The sequence below is a fragment of the Simochromis diagramma genome, unplaced genomic scaffold, assembly GCF_900408965.1.
Source record: "Simochromis diagramma unplaced genomic scaffold, fSimDia1.1 OVJJ01000303.1, whole genome shotgun sequence".
Taxonomy (NCBI): domain Eukaryota; kingdom Metazoa; phylum Chordata; class Actinopteri; order Cichliformes; family Cichlidae; genus Simochromis; species Simochromis diagramma.
Window position 1 is genome coordinate 315,436 of NW_024386791.1, and position 21,069 is coordinate 336,504.

The 21,069-nt window shown below is 40.3% G+C and overlaps 1 protein-coding gene across 1 annotated transcript in view; it reads left to right on the forward strand.

The window, feature by feature from the left end:
* Nucleotides 1-743: 743 nt before the first annotated feature.
* lingo2b (leucine rich repeat and Ig domain containing 2b) overlaps nucleotides 744-21,069 on the forward strand; it is a 37,115-nt gene continuing 16,789 nt past the window's right edge. Inside the window, exon 1 of the mRNA XM_040023613.1 lies at nucleotides 744-1,068. The gene's annotated coding sequence lies outside the window, so the exon portion shown is untranslated. The remainder of the gene's footprint in view (nucleotides 1,069-21,069) is intronic.

Sequence of the window (21,069 nt, forward strand, 5' to 3'; positions counted from 1 at the left end):
ACTTTATTAGGTACAGCTGATTATGTTCTCAGTGGCAGAAACTAAATCGATTTAGTCATATAGACATGGTCAAAACGAGCTGTTGAAATTCAAAGTGTGTATCAGACTGAGAAATAAAGATGATATACGTGACTTGGCCAAGCTGACAGGAAGGGATGAGTAAGTAAAATTATCATTCATTACAACCAAGTCGTGCAGACGAGCACCTCTGAAGAACATGTCTTTGGCCCGTTGGAGTTTTGTTGCATCCCTCAACACATCCCCATCTTATGACAGTTCATTCAAGCAGTATATCTCTCCACGTCACAAAGCTCAAATCATCCCAAACTGGTTCCTTGAACATGAAAATATAGAAAATGTCAAACGAGCATCTTTGGGATGTAATGGAATGGGAGATTTACATCATGTATATGCAAAGACAAACCTACCAAAACTCTGCAATGTCATCAATATGAACCAAAATGTTTCTGGCACCTTGTTGAAACCACATCACAAAAAATTTCAGCATTTTCAAAGACTGAAAAGGCTGAAAAGGTGTATCTAATAAACTGTCCTGTACGTTTTAATGATCCAGATCAATAATGATCTAAGTCGAGACTAAACTGCTTCAGATTGCTGACCTATAAATGTATTCACGATTCACCTAAACTAAATGACAGCTGTTTGGCACAACTGTACATCAGAGAGCATTTTTCAGGCTTTTACTCTGAAGGCCAACATTTAATGCCACTCTGTACACGCTGCTGGCTTGACGCATCTCTCTCGCTCTCTCTCTCCGCGCGCCGTGATCCAGCGCGGTGCCGATGCTTCGTTAAACCTGGAGCCGACTTCAGAAACACTGAGCTGCGTGATAACCGGAGAGGAAACCACATTAAAAAAAACGAAAGAAAAGTCTGCTATTTTAATGTAGTTTTTCCATGGAAGCCAGAGTGGAAGGACAGCAACTCAGAGAGAGGATTGCATTCACAGTCTGTGCAAGTCTGTGTTAAGAGTGTGCGCGCCTCGGACTCCCACTCAGTGATGTAAAACGTGAAGGTGGATTTTGGCATGTGGCGGAGCAGGTAAAAGGTAAGACTCGTGATACTTCATCGACCATTAAATTGTTGTAACACTGATATATATAGAGATAGATAGATACATATATATTTATATTTTTTAAGCTCAAATTCATATTTCACTTCAATCCGTGACGAACATGAACAAAATCCTTCCCAACTCACTCATTAACTGGGCGATAACTCGCGAAAAAAAAGGGGAAAAAAAGAAAAGATATTGACACTTGGTTTCATCAGCAGACTATAGGCGTAGTCCCTCTCCGGGCAGGAGGTGTGAGAATATTTTCAGGGGGGAAGGATGCAAGTTATTCAAATAAGTAAATAAATAAATGCGAACAGGAGAGCTGATGAGGTCCCCATGAGGTCTGTGGTGGTGAATGGAGATAAAAGCTCTGCCTCTGTTTTGGGAGGGATGTAGGTGTTGAGGGAAGAAAGGATGCTGCATTGTGATCACACTTTATGTATCATACCATATGACTGAAAACTCAATATAAAATATAAAAAATATATATACATAAATTTAAAAAGACAATCCACCGCCTGCATGAATGGTGACGCGTGTGGATGTGACTTCTTTCCCCCCCACTTGAGATTGTTGCAGCAAAGAGATCGCATCTATACACTGTCTGACATGATGACACCAACACACTTGACAAGGTGGAGAGATAAAAACCCTCCTGTGCTGCACGGCGGGGGATGACACAAGCTCTGTATGAAGCTGGTGTTCTGCTGTGAGTCAGTGTGGCCCTGCAGCAGAGGAACACACTGAGGAACACAGTTCTTTTTTTGCACCCCCCTCAGAGTGGACCAGGATCCCTAAAAGCCTGCGGGGATGAGATATAGTGTAGATATCCCTTCATGCGGATGAGTGTTTGCAAAAAACCCTCACTTTACTCGCTCCTGTTCTGACCTTAAGCATGAGAAATAAGACTGAATTATAAATGAGTTATGCTCAGCCAAGGGACTCTCCAGCTACTGGCTCTTCTCTGACTTCCGTGGGCATTAATTGAGGATGGCATAGCTACAGTAATTGTGTGCAAATTGAATCTGGCCATTGTTATCTTCATAATAGAGAGCATAGTTCAGGGGAAATAACCAGAAATGCATTTGTAAGCCTTTTTTTAATTACATTTTTTTTAAAAAGGGAACAATAGTTTTGCGTCCCAAAATCCAAGGCCACAGCATGTATGGATTTGTTCAGTGTGCTCACCAAAGTACGATTTTTAGAAGTTTTCTTGTAACAAATGAATTTAGGTGCATGGAGGACTCTGCTGTACCTCAGGGCTTTCGGCCAGTGCCGCCCCTGCTGTATCCAAGCGAGAGGGATGCTAATGGAGGGGTTGGAGGGGGGATACAGGCGTTACCGCTGCAAGATCGAGAGAGAGTGATGGTGAGCGTGTGTCTCTGAGAGAGAGAAAGTGTGGGTGAGTGTGTGGGCGTTTGTGTGTGTGAGGCGTTTCCATGGCAACCTGTCAGGGGTGTGTTTGGTCCCGGGAGATAGAGAGAGGGAGAGAGAAAGATGAGAGACGAGGAGAAAACTATCCCTTGTTAAGGGTCGGGGGGGAGAATGAGATAAGCTAATGGGAGGGGGGGGGGGGGTAAGGTGGGATTGCCTCCGCCCCTCTGTCCTCCCCTACCACCCTATCAACCTTCTATTGTTTATTTTCTCCAACCCTGGCAGGCTTCCTTTTCCCTTTCCCTTTCTCGCATCTCTTCCTCTGTTCCCTTGCAAGGAAATTTCAAGGCTTGCCGTGTCTGTGTCTTGTGTCACACAGGAGGATTTCTGGGTAATAACCAAGTGCACAAAACTCTGAGGAAATCACCACGCCACCACCGTTTTCTCCTGACTCAACTCCCAATCAACCTTCACGCTGCCTCAATGTAATCCACAGCTGGTCATACTTACCATGACTGTATTCTTGACCTCCACAGCCTTACCAATCAAGCTCAGCCCCCCCTCTTTTTGTCCCTCATTGTGGGTGCGCAAACTAATGAGTTAACATCCCACCCGCGTAGCTGCACACAAACCGCCTGGCTGATTCTTGGCACTTTTATTTCCCTCAGATGGTGCCAATAATGGAGAAAAGCAATGCCAGTGTTTGGGTTTTATGCGCTGACTGTTAAGCTCTGTCTTACATGTACTGATTCCCTTTATTGGCATTAGTTGGATTACATTAGAAATCCAACTTAAACCAAATGGAAGAATATAGGGATTGATTACATGCTGCTGCAACAAGTGTGACAAGGATTTTTTTCTGTTATTGTTTGTGATCTAACAGGAAATAAGAGAAACAAGATCTAAGGCAAGGCAAGACATAAAAGACATAAATAAAACATAAAAGGGATTTCTAAAAGGCAAAAAAAGAAAAAGAAGCGCACATGCAAACCAAGGACAGAAGAAAAAACAAAATAAAATATAACATTAGAAACTAAAATAGATTACAGTGCAATCACAAAGTTACACCTACAGATATGATGTGGCTGATTTCCCTCCATCCTTAAGCATGCAAAAGTCAGCCCATTTTTCTTGATCCTCCAGATTTAAATGATAATAATTAAAACTGCATCTCACCATTTATTACCAAAACGTCTGTCTTAGTCTAAGTACAGGCGAAAAAATATTCTTTGGCATCATAAACATGAAGCAATAATTTTGAGAGAAATACAAGGAAATGTATAAAATATTTATAAAGAGAGATATTTAAAAGTGAATATATACCAATGAACCAATCAAGTAAATTTTATTTGACCAGATTCCATTAAAGCTCAAAATTAACAGTTGATTGAGAAGCAGTTTCATGGCCATGTGAGGCCAGTCTCCTTATGCCGTCATAAATTAAGCTTATTATGATTTTAAATGTATTACTCGCATTTGGTAGCAACTTCATGCAAGTGACCGAGGCCATAATTAGGCAAAAAAAATAAAATAAGCCCATCAGTGAGAAAGCAAAAAACATTCAGTGGCTGATATTTTAAAAGTAGGGAATGAATTTGTCTTGATGCATGCTCAGTCATCCAGGAAAAGAAATTCCAAACACTCCTGTGATTGCAGCTATTCCACTGGCCACTCATCAATGGTCTTTGATCAGTGAGTGTTGATCAATTGTTATGACAATTTGCAATATAAATGATAAAGAAACTGACCTCACAGCCCTTTGTTTGCCAGTGGTGCTAGTTTCAGTCATTGTGCAAATGACCTGCAGTCACTTGGATGAGTGACGAAATGCAATGAAAACGCTGCAACCAGATGAATCAACTTTTCGGGATAAGGAATGAATTGACCAGCTCACTAAAAAGCCTGAGAGCTTGGTGTGGCTGTAGCTGAGGAGGCAGAGCATGTGATCTATTAATTGCAGGTTTAATCCCTGACTGCTCCAGTCTGTATGCCAACTTGCTGACTGACGCATCACAGTTCTGAATAAAATTATTTTTACAGGTTAAACCGAGATTGATTTGTACCAGAATGATGGGAATTAAAAAGTGTGGAGATGGAAAGAAGCAGCTCATCATTCCAAGCATATCACATCATCGTTCAAACATGATGTTTGATTGATTTGATTTTATTGATTAGCATTCAAATATCTCAATGAATACAGAACAAAAATCTACCACAAAGCAAGAAAGCACGAGACAAGGCTAATCAAAAGGTATTGGCTGAAGCATTTGCTTATTCAAGATGGCGTGAATGTTGTGTTAGCCTGCAAGGCTGACAAGGTCACTAATTTTTACTGATGATGTGACTGCTGATAAAAGTAGAAGGTACTCTATGTTCAGTGCAAATGGATAATAACTGAAAGCATGCCAAAGAAAAATCAGCCCAAGAGGCAAAGAAAGTGAATATTCTTCAATGACCACGTGAGTGACCTGACCTCAGCCCCATACAGCGGCTTTACAGTGACTGAACCACAAATAAGCAGGAAGTGAAGGTGGGTGCAGTAAAGGCCTGCCAGAGTATTTAAAAGAGGGGATTACAGAAGTTAGTAATGTCCACAGGTTTTAGACTTCAGGCAGTCATTAGCTACAAATGATTTTCATCCAATTATTAAATCCATATATTTAACATTATCTTAGTCTGGCCCATTACTTTGGTGCTTCTGTAATTCCTCCGCATTTATTGCAATACTTAATTAAACCACTTAAGGGTGAAAGTCTTCACTTTAATCACATCTTGGTTATATCGTTTAAAATCGACTGTGGAAAAATGACAAAAATTGCGTCACTGACCATTTAGTTATGGACCTGTCTGCGGTTTCCAATGACATTTATACTAAAAATGCTTTTATCTAATCAGTTATGGTTTCGATTATAGTTTAAAAATAATTTTTGCAGAAAAGGAGTTTTGGCATCACTGTTACACCAGATCTTTACGCCATACTTGGCTGATTTAGAAGGGGATGTATCGCACCTGCCTCCAAAAGCCACCAACTGTTCATCTGCACACAGATCAGTACCAGTTTTTGGATAAGTGCACTACAAAAATATACAAATATCCCTAATGGCAGGGCCTGTCTGTCTAATCTGGTTGCTAAAAGAAAAGTAGACAATTTGATTCATTATAGGAGGAATTTTTATGATTAGAAATATAATAACAGTGCACATGAATGTATAACTGGCATCATAAAAGAGGTCACTTGGTCAGTTGAAGGTCTAATGTGTTTTGTTCTCAAAATCTCATCATGGAGAAGCAGGAGAATTTTTTTTTTTTGTTTCATCTTGAATCTGAATTAAATATCATCCACGTGGAAGTTTAAATGTCATTTTCACCGAGAGCCCATTTATTGTACTTCCCAAAGTAACAATAACTCAGAGACTGAGCTGAATGAGAGTAAAATCATTTCCATTAGCAAAAACGTCTTTGCCCTTCCCATTGATGCGCTCTTTTAGAGATAATCCACAGTGATAAAAAAAACATTAAAAATTATATTTATTGTTATTATCCAGCTACCAGGTGATCTGTTACTGCGACGTGCTCAGGTTTCAACCTTTCCACAGCCAACCGGGTTACTATTGAGGAATTTTAAAGTAATTGTGTAGTTAATCTCGGTGATTCTTAATGAGAGCCTGCAGTATGTGTACAGTTTGTCAGAAAATCAATATACCCCATAGGTGTCAAACACATTCTCAGGGTATTAGTGCACGTTAAACTGATCGTTCTGAAATAACCCATTATGACGACACTAAAACAACAGATGGCTGCTGAAAGGCAACATTATTAATGCAAGGCAGATTTGCAGACAGAAACTTTAATTACTTAATAATTACCATGTGAATCAGTTTTACCTACACCATTAATAATTGATTAAATATTGTTCAGTTGCCACTTTTCAATCCCAGATGTCAGAGCCTCCAACGAACACACACATGAATTATATTAAGCAGACTTTAAATTTCCAGGGTTTTACATGTAATAAGGTCATTAAGGTTTCCCAGTAACACTACAATAAAATGCAAATGTTTCAGCTTCTGAATTGTCATATACAGAATGCATATAGAAGAAGTTTCATGGACGTCAATAAATAATTCTGCACAGCTTTATTTGAGTAATATAATTAACTTAGGTCCTTTTGTGCAGGTTGCTCTATAATGTTTGAGTTTGTTTCATGTTCACTGTGTTTCACAGTCAGGGAGGAAGACTCTCCTCTCACTTAATCTGATTGGAAAAGGAAAAAGATACGTCAAGTTAAATAAGTCTTCTTGCTGTTTTCTATTAATATCTTCATAGCAAAATATATTCTTGAATTAGAGTTTAAGCACTAACGTTTAGCCCCAGTGGCAAGGTTAAAAATCTAGAAAGGATAAAGCAACGTGGCATTTATGTTCATAACATTAATAATACAGTATATTTTAAAAGGGTGCCTAGCACGCATACTGCAGACACAAAGGTGTAGAATATGAGAATTTTATGTAACTTTTCTTAAGAAAAAAAGGAAATGGCTATAACAAGTGGAAACCAGATAAAAGCCCCCAAATGTTTAGTCAGAGAGATGCGATAAAACACAAATTAGTTTACTTTTTTTTTTAACTACCCTGTGCTAAATGACTCCATATCAGAAATAATCACACTCGATCTTAAAGTACTTTGAGAAGAACTAACTTTATTAAACAGTGTATAAAATAGTTGTCTAATCCAAGGAGTCCCAGATAAATCAGCGAATAATGACAAGAGCCATGACTTCCCACTCCTCTTCTGAATATAGATGTGTCCAAAGCAAGAGGACAGCGAGGACTCTTTTCATATTAAGCAACACATTAGCGATGCAGCGAGTGCTCGGTTGTTATTGGAGACGAATTTTTTGTTTGACAGGCAAGACGAGGCCAGTGTGTGGGGCCCTTTTGCTGGAGTGTGATTAGCATTGCAGATGCTGGTTTCTGTAGGCGTCAGTTTCAACAAACTCAAGGTTCCCCGTCTCCAGTGCACGATTAAAATGTAATAGTGATGCGTGGTTAATTCACAGGAGCAGTATTATGCTGCAACACTCAAAGAGCCTATTTTTTGCTCAGGTGTATATTGCACCTCCTCCTGCATGGGCTTTTTTTGCACCTCCTCTTGCACATAAATACACACAAGGGCTGCAACCACACGAGTTTCTCTGTGCTGAAGTCTAATATGTTTCAAAGCTGCCAACAGCTATTACTTTCTGCAGGTATTCAATATCAAAAATTAATGTGTGAATATGAAAGAGAAATGAGGGGATTCGTGACTTTCCTCGAGAAACGAAGGTAAAGATGAATTAATTTTAGTATTAGAATTTAGCACAGAAAGCAAAAGTAATAAGAATAACCACTGGCATGATCATAATAACCGTAATAATAATTAGGATGATCCACAATAGTCAGTAATCCTCAGTCCTAATAAATAAAGGGATCATAAAAACATCATCTTCGTGTAATTTAGGTCCATTAAGGTTATGACCCTCCCACAGACAACCAGTGTAGTATTGATCAGCTTTAAAGTATGTGATCAATCAAACCGCATCATATCTGTTAGTGTAGACAACAGTAGAAGCTGATTCTTAATGAAAGCCTGCAGCATCGGGGCCATTTATCAGAAAATCAATATACACTATTGGTGTCAACCTACGCTGTATACACACAAACACACACAGTTGGACATGAGTCCAGCTTGTAGTGGGTGTTCTGTGTGTGCATGGGTTGCCATTAGTATAGGAAGTGCAGGCAAAAAAAACCATCATTGAGCTGTGCTGTGTGGCATTTTAAAGACTAATATATTATTCATGAAGAAATTTGATTGTCTGTAGTTTTTTATCCTCTTACACTTCATCATTATGTGTTCATTTGTTCATAGCGATATTAGCTTTGGGGTAGTTTTGGCATACAGCCGGTTTCTTCTGTTTAGATAAAAAAACAACCTTTAGATTTACCTACTTTGTTAAACTGCTTTGAAACTCAAATATCCAACTGAATACACGAGTAAACTGGCACCAACTCAATGCTTTTACATATGTAGAATTGGTCAAAGTGACCAGAAGAGTTTCTAGGAGGATGTTGGAAACTCCATAACCACCTCTGGGGTTCACACAGGATGGCCCAGAAAAAGAAAAAAATCATGTGTGGGATAGTTTCTTGGCACAAATTGGGCCTCTTAGGACCAACTAAGCATCATTTAAATGCCACAGCCTACCTGATTATTATTGTTGCTCATGTCTGCCATCTTGCAGGGGAATAACAGAACACGTCACTGAGTTAGGATCATTTCAAGGTGGTTTCTTTAACACGACATAGAGTTCACTGTACTCAGCAGTCCACACTCACAGTTTCCACATCCTAGTCTTAGATCTTATATAGCACCTTTGGGATTTTGGTGGGATTTGCATCATGAACGTGCCGCTGATACATCTGCAGCAGCCAAAAACCAAAATCTCTGAGGAATGTTTCCAACACCTTCTTGATTTTATGATACGAAGAATTTAAGCAGCTCTGGAAGAGAAAAGAGGGCCCAACCCAGTACTAACGATATGTACCTAATGAAGTGTCAGGTGAGTGTAATTTATAGCATCTTAGTAACCTTTTCACTACTGTAGTAATTGGGACTGTATAACTGTATTATTTATGAAATTACTCAGAATATGTGGTGTGTAAAATACGTTGTTGTGATTTGACAGCCCACGTTCTTCCAAGAGATTGTTCACTTATTAAACAAGACCTGCGTATATGCAAACTCATATAGGCACAACCTAAATAGGTATATACAAAAATGTTACCATGGTGAGCTAGAAGATGCTACAAAGTTTTGTGACATACTGCATTCTGAATGTTGTAAGGGGTTAATTTAATACCAACTGTGAAGCTTTCAAGTAATTTCCATGCGCAAACTAGTGATGGGTAAAATTCAAGTTCCTCCTTTTCTACAGTGAAACATTTTCAGGAATGCTTACATAGTTTAAACCAGACAACAGGAACCAATAATCGATAGCTGTTCTTCCATTCATGCCAATAATGATCTCACTGTAGCTCCATCCTGCAAACTTAATGTATAATCTTTTATTGCCTTAATCCAAGTCAGTGTATACTTTACACATATTGTAGCATTGCAGATTGTTGTGACGATTGAATGAAAACACCTTTGAGGTGCTAAAAGTCAAAATGTTTAGAAGTATCTGCCATTCTCGCTGCTATATATAAATGCGCTCAGCTCTCAGCAATGTCAGGAGCAAATAATGGTGCACATCCTTTCCATTGAGAAATGAGAAAACATTGCAACAGGCAGGTCTCTGGAGGACACTCTTGCAAGAGATGCCAGTAAAATTGGGGGGGAAAGCACAAAGAGTTCTTCAGGTTAGTGTGGGCAACCTTCCTCTGGCACTGTCACAAACACAGAGAGAGGCTGACATTAGACACTTCCACGATATGTATTCTATATTGTTTATGAGCACAGTTTGTAGAAGCAGCTTTTTATAAAGTGGTGCGTTCATTTACACTTTAGTGCAAAGAGTGATATTTTCCTGCACCTGTGAATTTTTCCGAGTTTAGCTAATGAGAACTTATGAGAAGTTTTTAGTTCTCTAAACTTGTTAGCTGCTTGTAGGTTAGTAGGTACTCAGTGAACCCTTTTAATTTTTAAAGTAACTTTAAATTCAATAAAAATTCAAGTGCCAAAATTCTGGACTACACTAACAATACACATGAGGCTTTTCTCAGAACCAAGTTAATCCCAACATTCCCAACAATAAAGCATGCCGTTTAATCACAGTGAATCATGCTAGCTGAGTTTACAAGCTGCTGCTAGCATTAGCTCCTAAGCTTCAAACCACTGGGTCATGTTAAACAGCTACATTTTAATGGATGTGCCCATGTTATATACAATATAATTAATTTGTTAGCTAGTCTGCACAATCTCCACACCAAATAAAGATTTATTACCGGTGTGAACTGGCTCTATATACAACAGCAGACACTTTATTAGGCACAACTTGCTAGTATTGGGCTGCCTGCAGAAGTAGCTTAATTCTTTGTGTGATAAATTCGAGAAGATGCTGAAAACAGTCCTCAGAGACTTTGGCATTGACATGATAACGTTGCAGTTGCTGCAGATTTGCATGTGCATGATGTGAATCTCCAGTTCCACCACAGCCTCTGCTCTGTTTGATTGAGATCTGATGCAGGAAACCAGATTTGAGCTTTGTGCACATTATCCAGCCATCAGCAGCCATCAGAAAATGGGTACTGTGTGGTTGTAAAGGGATGCAATAATACTCAGGTAGGCTGTGGTATTTAATTGATACCCAGTTGGTGCTAATGGGCCCAAAGAAAATATTTTTATTCCATTACACTGAACCCATCAGCCTGAACTGTTGATGCAAGACACGGTGGATCCACACTTTCATGTTGGTTACACCATCTGAGTGATGCAGGGGACATTGAGACTCATCAGACCAGGTAATGGTTTTCCAGTCTTCTAATGTTGAATTTTGGTGACCTCAATTTCCTGTTCTTGGCTGACGGAAGTGGCAACCGCTGTGGTTGTCTTCTGCTGCTGCAGCCCATCTACTTCAAGGTTTGACATGTTGTGCATTTAGAGATGCTCTCCTGCAAACCTTGGTTTCCAATGAGTTACATTTGCTTAATGGTCAGCAATGTGGCCATTTTTCTCTGGCGGCTGGCATCAAGAAAGTATTTTCTCACTAAGAAGTGCCGCTCACTGGATGTTTTCTCTTCTCCTCTCAGACCATTCTCTGTAAACCCTAGAGATGGTTCTTTGGGAAAATCCCAGTAGATTTCTGAGCTACCCAGACGAGCCCATTTAGCATCAACCGCCACACCACATTCAAAGTCACTTAAATCACATTTGTGTCACATTCTGATGTTCAGTTTGAACTTCAGCAGGTCGTCAACTAACACAGATATTTTTATGCTTAAATGTTTTGCATTGCAACCATGTGATTGGCTGATTACATATTTATGTACTTGAACAGCTATACCTTATGAGTATAAATACAACTGGGTTAAAAATGAATTGAATTACTTTATAACCCCTTTTAAACACTCTAGATTTTCATGATGACACGAATCAAACTGATTAGATCATTTCACAGCTTTTTGAATTGACTTATTCCAGCAGGGACCAACAGGAGAGACGAGGAATTAAGTGTGACATAAGCCCACAGCCAGATTCGATATGAGAATATCAGACTGCCTGTGAGCCCTCCCACCCTCATCTCTTGTCATTCTCAACAGTGAGGTCCGTAACCCTGCATCTCCAGGAGTTCTTCCTGCATCTGGCCCATATTCTATCATTAGCTCCCCCGCCCCTTCTTCCCCACTGCCTCCCTCCATCTCTGTTACTGCAAATTCACTTTAGTCACATGTACAGTAAAAATGATAGAAATGCATTAGGGCAAAATAGATAGAACATTGTGCAGGTGATAGAGTATAAAGCCCAGAGGAGTCTTTGAAAGCAAAACAAAATGCAGCTGAAATGAGCAGAGATGGGTTCTAAAGACTTCACTGAAATGGACAACAGAGGGGAAGTGATGGCAAAGGGAGCAGGGAGGCAATGTCATTTCAGGTTGTCAAACTCTACAGCATGAAATTAAGCAAACCAGGTGGGGAGAATGAACGTTAGAGCAGTGGTAGGTGAGGGGGAGCTTGATTCAAATCAGAAGTTTGACTCTTTAATGCAAAGATAAACTGCCCTGAATTCAGGATTCAGAACACAAATGCAGCTATGAACGATGTGCAAAGCTAATGCTGAATCTTTTTGCTTTCATGTTGCATTTTCTGATGCTTTTGCAGCACCCGGGAAAATAAATGAAACATCACCCTGCAAAGTAAGAATAACACAGCATCTACACAGTGGATTTCTTTATGAAAGAGTTCAATGAATAGCAAAATAAAAGTCTAGTATAAAAAGACACTATTCACATTATGCTTCCCGGGCGTAATAAATGACACCAGGTGATAGGCAAACACAAATCAAACTGATTTCCTGACATCATATCTTCGGTAATAAAAACAGCTGCTGATTGCCTGCCATGTGTGATAGAGGGAACGAGACCGCCTGCTGCTGCACATTTCAGAACAAATATTGCTCCGGTCTCAGATGGTCAACATGGCTTTATCCACCTCTGTGACAGGACGCGAGATGGCTTTGCTTGAGCGCTCGGTAATAGCACAAATAAAAAACAGTAAGTGCTGATACAGAGAGGTTGTTTGTTCGGTGGTAGAGAACAGATCGGTGCTCCTGGGGAGCACCTGCTATACTGTAGTAACGACCCTGTCAATACGATTGGCCCACAGAGCTTCGGTCTTAATGCACTCACCCGCTTGTCATTATAAAGCACTTGAAAGAACAGAGAGGCCATTATATTCACAGTGTAGCACCAGTTGTGGAGCCCGTGGCCTCTCAGCTGTCCTGTTGCGTGGACACCAACTTCTCTGGCTGATCCTCTGTATGAGAGCACACTCCTTGCCGTGGGGGCTGTTTGGCTGGTTGACGGCCAAAGCCGCAGCTTCAGTGGCTTTTCAGGATGACAGCATTGGCACCGCATGTCTGCAATAACTGTGTCCTTCTCTGCATCTAACGCAGAGATGTGCAGAGCTGCCTGTCAATTGGGATAATTATAAGTTTGGCTTGGTGATTTTTTGCTTTAGAAGTATGGGCTGTATTTGAAATATAGAAAAGGCCTTTGGCTCTGCAATCTTTCCAATCTCCAGCAGGAGGCCTTCCCCTTCTCAACTCATCACATTGTATGCAAATCTATGAAAAAATTGCCCTATTAATCATTTGATTTATGAACTCAGTAGACATTTTCACAATGAATTTATGGTCTCAAAAACTACTTTTTACTTTTATTTAATACAGCACAATGTTCATTTTGTAAATGATGCTCCCATTTAGAGTAAATTTAGTGATAACTGCAAGCACATTCTAGCTATTTGTGACTGACAGCTGCTACCATGTGAGCATGTTTACCTCACTTATCACCTCCTTTAAAAATAAATGCACACCAAGAGCCTCCAAAATGGGTGACATCTCTGTAGCTGCATCATGCACTTTTTTACAGTCTAGTGTAGCTATGTTCACACGTGCACTGCAGCGCTGAACTGAAAGTCTGTGTGATTCACTGATGTGCAAATAGGCGAATATATTCACAGCTAGCTTGTGGTCTCTCTGAGTGGTGCCTGCTGCACGTTCTGCCCAGGCAGCATCCTCACCTAAAAAAGTATTTTCAGTAGTGTGAACGCTCTGCAGACTTCGTGTAGTTTTCCTGTCTTTCTTCTCCCGACATTGTCTGGAGTTCACGTGTCAACCTTTATTTAGCAGTAGATTTGTTTTATTTTTTCATTGAGTTTCCTCACCTGTAATATTTGTGCTCATACGGGGAGGAGTGCGTCTCAGAAACTTTTGTTGCTGAAGCAGTTCTTGTTACTGATGTGGGCCCGAATACATCAAAGATGCCAGTGACAACCACAGATAACTTTTCATCAATAATTTTCACTTCATCCAACTGAGCAGAAAACTTATTTACAGTGGAAGACAGGCAGAGATGAGGATGACAAAGGAGCAGCGCAAGTAATTTCATTCGAATTCCGTTCGCCTCCGTTGTACCGCCATGGTGGCAGAAATCTCAGCAGCAGACATCTCAAAGCCTCAGCAAAAAATATGAAAGGGTAGCCAAGCCATGGTGTGAGACAGTGAGTGATAGCGAGAAAGTTTGAACTGCCCTCTCTTAAAAATTCGGAGCCTGTTTTACATCAGAATGAGATCAGAAGTTTTCAGATTTTGGGGAAAGTGTTGTCACAATGTGAGGTTTTTTTTAGTTACTGTTTCAATTGCAATGAAGGCAAATCTAATTATGACGTCGTTGCAAATAAATACCACAACTGCAAGAAATTTTACTTTTAATGATTTCAGCTACAAAATGCCTTTTGTAAAGTTATGATTTTAAAGTCTTACGCAACTTTGCATTCACTTTACCGTCACTAATCTACTTCTGAATATTTTTAGTTATCAAATCAACAACATTTTAAGATTTTGTTATGACATAATATCTAATTAGAAATTATAAAAATATTCCATGTTAGGGCAAATTGACTGTAAACACAGCAATCCTAGCCTTGCACACCAGATTCTGCAACACCACACTGAGATTTGAAGGGATAACGTGGCTGAGTTTATGTATAAATACCTTGCTGTGTGCAGCATCAGAGCAAGCTCTGCTAATTTTTAGTAATTTGTTGTTTCTGCATGTTTGCCAAAATAAGTGCATTTGCTGTAATGCTGTAAGAGTCTTGCAATCCAGCTGGCAAACACACCGGAATAAATCTAAGCATTTCACCGTGTAATTGAGGAAGAACACAGGGTGTCTGCTGAAAGACGGGTTTTCGGCAGAACAAATATTCCGGAGGTGTCTGAATGTTACACTTTGGAGCAGCTGAGCGAAGACGGAGCTGCTGTTGGGACAGTGACAATTTGATGAGAGAACATCCCGAGTTTGTTGCAATTTCCTAATCTCGCAAAATGTGTAAGCTTCCCTTCTCGCCGTGTTTGTCAGCTGCTTTGGGGGTTAATTAGCATAGCGGTGCTGGAAATGGATCCACTGCAGCAGAAGACTGTCCCTTATTTCACACAGTGGACAGACTTAACAATCTCACAGAGACAGCCCAAATTTCAGGAAACCATAAAAGTTATGTTTTGCTAAATACTGTGACTTACCTGCCTTTCTGTAAAATAACACTGTGAACCCCTCGGTTCTGTAACACCTAAATAAAATGAATAAATCCCATATAAAATCCCGGTGTTCAGAGAAAAACTGTATATGGTGTCATATTGTTGACATAATGAGTAAATGCTCTACCAGCTGGAATGAAATGACACTCATTTCTCGCCACTGTGGAGCTGAGAGTTTTGAATCGAAGCACAAGTAATGGCACGTTTTCATTTCAGCCTTATAAAGCTGTCAGCTTCTCTTTAACTCATTATTATTGCTTAAACCATGTGTTCCCTGAAACTCATTGCCCATACAAATGTAGCTACCTTATTACTCATTATTTCCTTTTACCTTGTATCTTCCCCAAAGTATCTCTTTGTTTGCTGTGCTTCACACTTTAGACCGTTTTTTTCTTTATATGATTTCATCACAAGTCTTATTAATCATCAAAAATACATTTTATTGCAATTTAAAGATAATTTGCGTTCACTGGTGGTAACCCAAATAGCATTCACAGTAGTTGCCCTGTACAGTGCCTGAGTACAATTATCACCACTCCCCACTGGCCTGCACACACACTGAGCTTAACGATCCAAGCCCAAAATATGCCTCAGTTTGCGTTAGCATCTCAGCTCTCCTCTCTCACTGTCTCTTTGTTTCGTGCTGTTGCAGGGCACAGTGTTCTTCATGGAGGTTTCCTTTAGAAAGCATTGAAATGCTGTCCTTTCATATGCCTCGCTGATTTATTAATTACTCAACACAGCATTTTCACAGTCACAGTTGACATTGAGGATGCATTGGAGTTTCATGCTTGGGTGTAGTTAGCGGTCGCACTGTATGCATGTCGCCCCGGACATGTGCTGTACAACAGAGGGGTGCACCAGTTAGCGCTGTCACCCTAAAGCAAGAATGTTGCATGTATGTCTCCCTGCTCGTCTTTGGAGTATCACCCACAGATACACATGTCACCTTAATGAGTGATTTCACAGTATATTAACACGAATGGTTTTCTCTCTCTCTATTTGGCCTGTGATTGACTGACAACCTGTCCACGGTGCACTAAACCTATCACCTTGTGACAATTAGGATAGGCCCCGCCCTCCCTGTGACCCTGAATCCATCCATTTGTCCATCATCCATCTGTTTATCATCAATATGCTGATTCCAAGATCAAAACTCCAAGAAATTTCAGATGTTGTAGGTAGCAGATCCATCTCTCCATTCTTTGGAGGCACAGTTTTTTCAGTAATTCACTATGGGAGTCATTAAAGGCAGAATAATTGCTGGAATATTTTACTTAAGAAGTTCTGGTGCTTCCGTTACATTTTCCTCAAGTCGCAGGTCTCACAAGAGAACAGTAAGCAGGCGCTCTGAGACATATGCAGAGTTGTACAGTATCTCATTAATCTGTTGTAAAGCACATTAAGGGAATTCTTTTGTAACACAGTATTTTAATTTCCTTTTTAGTTGCACCAGTTGCTGCTTTGTATTTCATGGTTTAAGCAGGTGACTTGTCTATGAGATAGAAAAGCCCTTCAGTTGTCTTTAACAGGAATATCAAATGAAGCTAAATTTCCCTTCATAGGGAAGAAAGGTTAGTATCATTTCTCCTTCTAAAAATAGGTCTTTGCGTGAGGCTGCCTCATTCTCATCTGCATGCTAGCTCTTGCCAAACCCATCATGTAACACATGACCTGTTGATCTACAGAAGGCGAGAGAAAACGAATCAAGCTGTTTGCTCCTGATTGCTCTCTAAAATGTAAAAATACTGTTTCTGTGAATGACAAAAGTCGCTTTAATGTTTCCGGCCACTTATCAGCCTTAATGGATCACTGAAGTGGAAGAGAACTATCAGGGTGCACTCTGGTTGCATGTGCTAAGTGCACTCAACATTTCTGCACTGATTTGCCATTCTTGGATAATAATTTGCAAAACTACTTCTCTTTAGTACTTTTGACACAAAGTAATCAATACTCAGTTCTGTTGACTTCTCATATAAGGCCAAGGACAGTCTGATTTTTTTTCTTGGGGTGTTTTAGAGAAATAAACAGAGAAGTGTTTAAATGTATCCAGTACCGATGGCTAACAGTTATGCCACCCGATACCCAAATATTTCCAATATTTTTTTGATGAACTTTTGTTACTTAAACCTGAGTTATAGTACTGCATATTTTATATTTTGGTCTTATTATAAAAGGTCAAACCAAATTTTGGCATGAGGAAGACTTTGTCTGAGTTTGGGGATTTTATGTTGCTTCGGTGATCTGCCTCCTTGAGAAGTCTACGTGGTCATAAGTTTACTTGTAAAGTGCACTCAAAAGCATTTTGGCTCATAATAAAAGTCTAGTCTATATGGCTCTACTTAATAAAGCCATAAGACATTGTGTCTTTTCTTGACTTACAACTGAAAGCTGTACACAGACACTGAAAGAGACTCTCTGACAGAAACATGGCCACGGTCACTGATAAGTGAAGTTGTTTTCATGTTTCTGGGTCTTTCAGTGTTTTGTAGATTTGCTCCTTTGGATTTAAGAGATGTTTTATGGTCAAGTTCTTTATTTCTGCACTAAGAATCCAAGGAACACTGCACGCCCACATGGTTTCAACTAGCAGGTTGGGTGTAGGTCTGCTCTTTAGCATAACCTGCTTGATTGTCCTTTTTGACTCTAATTAAAAACATAATTTAAAAAATAAGCATCATGCTACATTTAGTAAAACATGAAAACGTATTAGAAAAATGTTTGCTGAGGTCAGAGATCAAGAGAACCGAAGGGTTGTTTTCCAATAGAAATCTTTTCAGTAGTCGCCCCCTTCTGGTGATTAGATACAATGCAGATTTTAGGCATCCCTGCACTGGCTTCACTTTGCAGACCTGGAGGCTGTGTTTATATTTTATTTGCAGTCTATGTGTATAACTAGCAGGCACTTACAGTCCTAGTTGTTGCACAATGACAAACTTCATAACATACTGTCCAAACCTGTTATCCCTTCATCTTTTTGTCTAAAACAACCTACTGTGTGATCTAAATTCAGGCCTAGAAAATTAAAAAGTGGACACTGAGTTGTGTCTGAGTTAGTTTGAGCAGCTGCGACTATTTATTCTGTTTCTTATAGTTCCATTGATAGAAAATAGATAAGGTGCTAAGGGATGTGTGCCACCTGTAGTCCTCCATCCTGTGTAAAACATGGGCTTTGCTATAGAGGCCACTTTGTCTGCAGCTTTTTATATTGATTTTCTGGAATATACTTGCTTTTTCTGAATGGTGCAATTTGTAAGACTGCTAATGCTGAGACTGCTGAGCTCATGCAAACACCCAGAGTCCACCGAGGGACAGAAATGTGTGGCTTCAAGCTAAAAGATTTTCTCTGCATCTATCTCAGCTGTATGGTCTTTTTTTTACTAGCTTCCCAAGTGCTTTTTGGAATACCAGTCGTTTAAATGAGTACATGAATGAAACACTGTTTAAACATAAAATAGAAGCTCTATCCAAACACTCTCTGCCTTCAAGTCAGTGTGAAGTCTAGCCACTGCATAGCAGTGGAAAATTTCCCTTCCCGCTTAGTAACAAGTCTTTCAAGTGGATATGAGACTTTGTGCAGTGTTTTTGGAATATTCATGCATGTGAATGTGTGCTAGCGAACATTTATGTGGCCCAAACCTGCTCCATTCCCCAAGGAGTTCACATTTCCCAGTCTCTAGCTATGTTTGCAGGCAGCCAATTATGCGGCAGGTGTAATATTGTGTGAAAGCATCCAGTGAGCTCACACAAACAATAATTTGATGCTCTTACATTAAGTCTGCGGATCCGCTGTAAACAAATCACAGGAGAAGAGCTTCTCTTTCTGTCACAGGCAGCCTCGGGCTTCTGTCACTGTTGTGGTAAAAATCCACAAATAGTGCACAGCAGGAACGGTTTCACCTAAAGGAGAGACTGAAAGCAGGTAATCTTCTCGTGCTACTGCTAGCCAGTGTTAACTGTAGAACTGCAATCCTGAGGAGCCTGAATTAATGAGAAATCCATGCAGATTTCTAATAGGGCTGTAATTATTAGATAATTAGTCAGTCGTGTAAAGTTCAAATGAATATCTGCATTTTGTTCTGTTGGTGGGATAAATCCAATTTAAAAGATGTCACTGTTGGCACAAAAAAGATGTCGTTTGGTGTTTGTCTCTATTTTCTGAAATTTTAAATGCACATCTATATAGCCATCTGTTGGTCCAGCCATACCTTTTCTTCTTCTTGGCTGAGCAGGAAGTTCCAGATGGAGTTATCCCCCGCCCCACTTTCCAGTTACTCCTGAGTGGTCCTGACACATTTGCAGGTCAGATTAGATATATATGACATCTACAGCAAGTTCGCGCTCTGCCCCAGGTTGCCTCCCAGGACCTGAAGAAGATGTCAAAGAGGCATTTTAATTGGATGCCTGAAGCACTTCAGCTGCCCCAGTCCCCATCAAATGTCCAAACAAGCATCTCTGGCCATCCTACAAAGGAAACTCAACTGTTTGGTCTCATTCTTCTGGTTATTACCCAGAACATGTGGCCATAGGTGTGGGTTGGAATGAAAATCAGCTGGTTAAACCAAAGCTTTGTCCTCAGGCTCTGCCTTCTCTGCACCACAGCGGTCCAGTTCAACGCTCAGATTACTCAATCCGTCCATTTCATGCTCCACCTCTGCGTCACCCGTGAAACCAGAGATCCTTAGATACTTAAACTTATTCACTTGGAGCAGTGACTCTCATTCAGCAGGTGAAAACCACTGTGAAAACAACGGCCTCAGACTTTGAGGCGCTGACTCTTTTCTAGACTGCTTCACATGTTCAAACTACCCCACTCCGAGGTCAAGGTCATGCTCAGATGACACCAGCGCAACCATGTGATCTACAAAAAGCAGTTGGAAGCTATGCCATGAAATGACCACAAAAAGGTACCAGAGTTTGGAGAACTTTGAAAAAAGAAACCAGTTTACTCAGTCAAAGATCTGCTAGCTCACCTGACTGCTAACGCCCATGCTGTCAATTACCCATTCCCACTAAATGCCCGTGAAGGCTAAAATTGTCCATGCACAGCGCAGTGCCACACTCTGTCAGAGGGTTTGACGAAAATGACTCTTTCCCTTTCACTCCAATGTCACCTTGGCTGTCACACTGACTTGAATACGTTTAGAGCAGGAGTGAATTCTCTGGAGTGGCAGTGGAGATTGCTAATCCGTCAGACTGATTTGGTGACAGGCAAAAGTGCTAATCCTCCCATGTTATTCAATGCCAGTGAGGACTGCCTAATCCCTCACAGAGGGTCTGATGTAAAAAGAGATGACGCTAACTAAACGGCTCTCTAGGAAAATGATCGTAAGGTCCGGGAGCAAGTTCATGCTTCCGGTACTCACTGATATCAACACAGCCAATATTTACTGCTGCTCTGTGTATTTTGTCTAAGTGTCGTTTGGTTCCGAGCCAGAAGCGTATTAACGTCCTGACAGACAGCCTGTTCCTCAGGTGAAAAGAAATCATCTGAAGCATCGCTGGGATCAAAATCCTGCGAGAGCAGCTTTTCCAGAGTAACTGATTCACATTTAGGCTAATAGCATAACAAATACTGTGAACATGTGATCACCAAAAATCCACATTTCACCTTTTGCCGTGTAAACAGCAGTTAATGAAAAGGATGCTGCTGCGGCGTGTTCCTCTCTAACACTCACAGCCTAAATACAAACTGATCCGAAGCCAGTGAGAACATGCTGCAGCTTGGCACTAAACGTCCGCATGAGTTCAAACATCTGTCGGATAAACTAGCTTTTCAGCATTCGGGCTTTCATCTGATTTGTGTTATTAATAATTGCTAAC